Genomic DNA, 5,966 nt, shown 5'->3' with positions numbered 1-5,966 from the left:
TACAATAATTGGTATCATAGTTTTATGGTTGTAGTATTTCCGCACACAACAAGGGGTATCAGAGATTTGAAGGTTGTATCATTTTTTTGTACAAGTGGTATCAAAGCGTGGTGTTCGTATTTGGAGTATTCTAAAAGTTTTGACCCCATCAACCACGAAACGTGCTCACAATCGTGCTTATCTTCTTGAAAATCAATTTTTAAGAATTGTGTTTTTCTACTACAATAATTGGTATCATAGTTTTATGGTTGTAGTATTTCCGCACACAACAAGGGGTATCAGAGATTTGAAGGTTGTATCATTTTTTTGTACAAGTGGTATCAAAGCGTGGTGTTCGTATTTGGAGTATTCTAAAAGTTTTGACCCCATCAACCACGAAACGTGCTCACAATCGTGCTTATCTTCTTGAAAATCAATTTTTAAGAATTGTGTTTTTCTACTTTCATCCAAATTACTTGTTACAAATGGCGGAGTCATCTGATATTAAATCAAAACGTGGATCGAGAATTTTGAGTTCTAATCTTGAAGTAGAAAAATTTGATGGAATCAATCATTTTGGTGTTTGGCAAGGCGAAGTTACTCATTTGCTTGTGCATCATATAAATGAATTCAATTTGATTTTAAGTCAACTGAATTCGATGAAAATTAATTTTTGAAGATGAAATTAAAGAACTGACTTTGATGTATTCTTTACCTGAGTTTTGGGATACTATTGTTGTCTTGAACAACAGTTCCCAAATCTCTCATAAGTTGGAGTTTGATTAAATTTGAGATTTAGTTCTCAGCGAAAGTGTTCGAAAACAGAAAATTGGAGATTCTTCAGGTTGATTAAATTTGAGATTTGGTTCTCAGCGAAAGTATTCCAAAATAGAAAATTGGAGATTCTTAAGGCAATGCTCTTATTGTTGATGAGAGGGGAAAAAGTAAATGAAAGAGCCCAAACAAACAGGGACCATGAAAATCATAGAACCAAGGAAAATCTCCGAACATACCAAACGTAACGTGTTGCAATGGTAGAGAAAAAAGGTATTTTTGAAAAAATTGTAAAAAATTGAAGAATAAGCAGAATCACAAATTTGGAGGGTACAATGACTCTATATGTTCAGCAGAAGATACTGAGAATGCTCTAATTCTTATTGTGGACAGCCCGATTCAATTTTGGATTTTGGATTTAGGCAGATCATGTCATTCCTCTCTAAGTAAGAAATTGTTTCAAAAACCTTGATGATTGAAATGAATGGAGATGTCTGTATATGTAACGCCAAAGGAAAAAAAAAAAAACGGGGAGGGGGGCTAAGTCAACTGAGGGGCAAAAATGTCATTTTGCCCCTCCAACCTTGCAAAAGAAAAAGAGAGTTAGAGAGAAATTTGAGAGGAGTCAGCCGTGAAGTTTAACGGACCACCGTCGGAATCCACCTTCAGACGAGACTTGTACAAGGATTGAGAGGTTAGTGAAGCCGACGCTCCGTCAAGACCCAAGAACATTTCACGAGGTAAGGTTCTGAACGACATTTCTCAGATTTGAGCTTTTCCCATGTGAATCGAGTCTTAAAATGCTGAAATATTCACCTAGGAACAACTCTACGCACGATCTGTGAAGAAGTTTGGCCAAGACCTCAACCCGAAGGCGGAGATCCGAGAATCGTTCGAGAACGATGAGCGAACTTCCGATGCTCTTAACTCGTCCAGTAGTCAAGCAAAAATTACAAAAAAGTACTAGGACGTAGCCCGTAACTGTTGGGTTTTATGTCCTATAACTCATAGTTTGTAAACAAAAATATATTCTATTTTCAATAAAGTTATTATTGTTGTTTATTCAGTAAAGATTGTTATTGAATAAAGTGAATTTTACGATCATTAATCTAAATCCAATAAACTAAGAAAACTCTGGCTATAGTATGATTACTTGAACTATATGTAGAGACATAAGAGTGGATCAAGTTCAAGTATATAGTCAAAATGATCTATAGTATAAGGATAAGGCTGAGTACCTTATTCTGGGGACACTATGGATGCGGCCCACTTTTGTATATGATATAAACAATGCGATCACTAAATTGTGCATGTGGAGACATGTGAGTGGGGGCGTCCTATGCAATGAGTATTGCATAAGATCGGACCATGAAGAAAACCACTCTCACTTTATAAAGTCGTTTACTGTTGAGACTGATTTTCTTTTCATTCGATAACCTAGGTAACTCGGTTTTAATCCTGAGCTAACCATGAACTCCTGTTTATTCGGAATTATCCTTAGATTTGCATGGGTGAGAGTGGCTCTAGTTCGCCGACTCAACAGGCCTCCCATTTCAGGGGTAAGACTGGGTGAATGGCTGGGGACGTGGGGTGCAAGACGGAATTCACTCCTACCCACTTTTAGGGATAGAAGAAAGGTAGTTCCCTTAAGCACTGACTCCAGGTCTTGAACAAGGGGCCCCACCCTCTCATTGGCCTGAGAGGGATTCGGTTTAAGTTGGACCACGAATCCCAATTGTTCATTAGAGGATAAGTGAGACATAAGGAACAAGAAGTAACTTCAGGGGTAAAACGGTAAATTGACCCAGCTCTAGTTACGAACAACCTGTGAAGGATCGACTTACTAATCATGGTTATATCAGATGGACAGAAATATATCTATAGTGAGGGGAGTGCAACTACTAGGCTATAGTGGAGTGTCCTAGTAGTTAACGAATGTTGGTTAACAAGGTTAATGAGTTTAACCGGTTAATCTTGGATCGTATGAGCCAATGATCTATAGGTCCATTAAGTCCCTCTGCTAGCTCATATCGGACTAAACCATAGAACAGTGTGACGAGTGAGTTCGAAGTGTTCGAATTCAAATTAGGGAATATGCGCTACATATATACGATATATTTAACCGCATTTTTGTTTTATTTACGAATTAAACAAAAAGAGAGAATCTGAGATATTTAAATAAGATTTAAATATTTTAATCAAATATGTGTCGGAATTGATTGGGATTGACATTTGCATTAATATTAAATATTAATTAAATAGTTTAATTAATCATTTAATATTACTTTAATTTGAAATTAATTATTCAAATTCATTGTCGAATTAAAATGAAGAAAGTCAAAATGTTGACTTCACTTAATGGAAAAATCCATGTTCGAGTTAATGGAATTTTGAGGTGTCAAAATTTGGTGAACTCAAACTTGCATGCTTGCCACCTAATCCCAAACATTTGAGTGGAATATTGAGTGTTGGTGATCTCAAATTTACATGAACATGCAAACATAACTCTATAAACAGAGTGATCAAGGTACATGGAACTTCTCCCTTCGAAAAACCTTGAGAAAAACTCTCACAAACTCTCTCTTCATATATACTAAATCCCTCCCAAGTNATCCCGTTTTAAGGCCGAAGAATAATGGAGAAGACACTAGTGGTGGTTCGAAACCAATTCGTGAGGAAAAAGGAATTTGAACTACAAAAGGTTAGTACTCAAACAGCTTGAGTTTTAATACTTATGAACAAGCTAGTTATTTACTTCCGCATGTGTTATATTAACACCATCAATAACTTGTCGAGCTGGCTTGTATCGGAAAGTAGCACGCCCCAACCTTGGGTGATCTCATGGCATGTGCGATAGGTTCGCCAGTTCACTCCTCGATGGACGACTAGTAGGCTGGCACTCACCATGTTCCTCACCTGGAACAAAGTTATATGTCGTAGCGCCTCAACCTTAGACGTCGGATACTGCTACGAAGGTTAAATCTTCTGCCCAGGTGTGTGTACCAAGACTATTGAAACTCTAGAGCCTATAGAGTAAGTTGGTGGTTCCCTACTATGACATGGATGCGATAAGAGCCTATAAGTATGTTGCTTACTGAATATATTTATACTCATTCTTATTTACATTTCTTTTTCAGGTCCGTGAAGCAACCGATCGTGGCGATAGGGTTCTCGGGAGCTTAGAAGTCATAGAGGAATTGTCGACTTGAGGCATTTTTTTAGACTACGTACATATAGTTGTCACTTGTTGGGATTTATGCCCTAAAGCCTCCTAATTAATTATTTAGTTTTTAACAATAATTTTTATTACTTTATTTGTAATTTAATTGTTATCCATGGTATGTGAATCCAAGGTTATTAATGTAATCTTGAACAGTATTTGATTGACATACAAGAGGATCGTGTTCAAGTAATAACCTAAAGAGTCTATAGTATATGGATAAAGTTGGATGCCTTATGCCCGACTCGCTACGGTGAAATATGTCCCTGCCTGGGTAAGCCAGTCAGGAAACCGAGTTTACGAGGGGTGAAACAGCTCAACCGAGAGGGAGAGGGGAAGGGTGGAGAAAGAGAAGAAGTAGTTCAACCTTTGTTTACAGTCGAGTAAAAGAGTGAAAGAAAGGAGTTCACTCGAATGAATCTTGAGTTGAGTCTTTGTTTACTGTTCCTTCCTCATTACCACCTTCAATAACAGATGGGAAAATCAGTTAAGTCTCATGAGTTCGTTGAATACCGTTGATTATAACAATTCTTTAGTTCGTAGGGAAGTTGGCAGGCAAAGCTACAAGGATCTCGTGCGGCTTTCTTTGTGCTTGACCGACCTTGTGAAAGAGTGAAAGAAGGTTCCTTCAGTAGTTCATGAGTTTACCTCTATAAAGAAGGAGTCGGAGTAAAGAGTTGTTCCTGAATAATGGGGTTCCGGGAGAGGAGGTAGGAGTATTGATTGCTCTTTTACAATTCTCATGAATCTTGAGGATTTCATTCCTGTTCCGGAGTCAGTCTCCAGGGGTTCGCTTTGTTTGGGATGAACTCGCAAAGACTCGACCCGGGACTTCCCTCGTAGAGTGGCGTCTTTTATAAGACGGTCACTATACTGGGGGGGTGAGACATGACGCCCTAGCCCTCGTCTGACTAAGAGTTTGAATTGCGTAAAGGAGACTCCTTCCTATTCATATTATCTAGAAAACTAGTATTCTATATGTATGGTCAGGAGAAGGTCTTAAATCAGACTGCATGGAAGGAATAAATGCCTTATTTATTATTCCCCAAATTTCGGTATTGATTAAGGTGAAGTTCGGTAAAAACCCCTGCCTCAGACCATTGAATGTTCTTGCCATAGTTAATGTATCGTCTCTTGTCTCCATGAGGGCTGGTGTTCTCTAATACTAGCAGCTCTCAGGTCTACGTTCCGATTCTTTCATTCTCAAATGAAACATTCATTCTCTTTTTCCTCTACAACTTGGTAAACTCCTGACCGATGAACCTATTCATTCTGTCTTCCTAGTAAACGAAGAAGAAACCGAACTCTTTCACCTCTCCTCTTATTACCATCTGTTATTGTTAAGGGGTGAGTTATTCAACCGCAACGCGCCTATCGCCCCGGCACGACACTATAATAGAAAATGGGGGAATTAGAGAGCGAGACTCAAAAGAAGAGGCAATCGGAAAGGGGCGAAGCTGTGAGACCGAGTGGAATGACTCCGACCCAAAGGTTAGCGAATCCTGTGCTGCGAGCAAGTTGGCAGCGAGTGCAAGAAGCTGAACCAGACGAAGGGATAGAAAGTGTGGCTGGTACAGAAGAAGCGGGAACCATGATTCTCTGACGTTTACAACCCCACGACACAGGAACGAGATTCTCTAAAAAGCCAACTATTTTATGGTCTGTTCTATTTTCTTGACTCGGTAAAGGAGGTTGTCACCACCTTTTGCCTAATAAATAACGGTTCAATACACCACAACCGAAAGAGAAGGACTCGTCGCTTTGACTCTATAACCTGTGATGGAACTCGGTGTTGGATCGGTATGGCAACCCTAGAGGGGGGGTGAATAGGGTTTTAACGATAAAAGTGTTTAAGTGTGATTAATTTTTCTAATGATGAAACTTTTTACAAATAAGTAGAAGATGATAATTACTATAACAAAGTAATTCAAGTCAAAACAATAATCAAGTAGAACATGCAATAAATCACAATAATAATTTTGAAATTAAATAG

The sequence above is a fragment of the Cucurbita pepo genome, chromosome LG12 (genome assembly GCF_002806865.2).
Source record: "Cucurbita pepo subsp. pepo cultivar mu-cu-16 chromosome LG12, ASM280686v2, whole genome shotgun sequence".
NCBI lineage: Eukaryota > Viridiplantae > Streptophyta > Magnoliopsida > Cucurbitales > Cucurbitaceae > Cucurbita > Cucurbita pepo.
Note: the sequence above shows the minus strand (reverse complement) of the source record.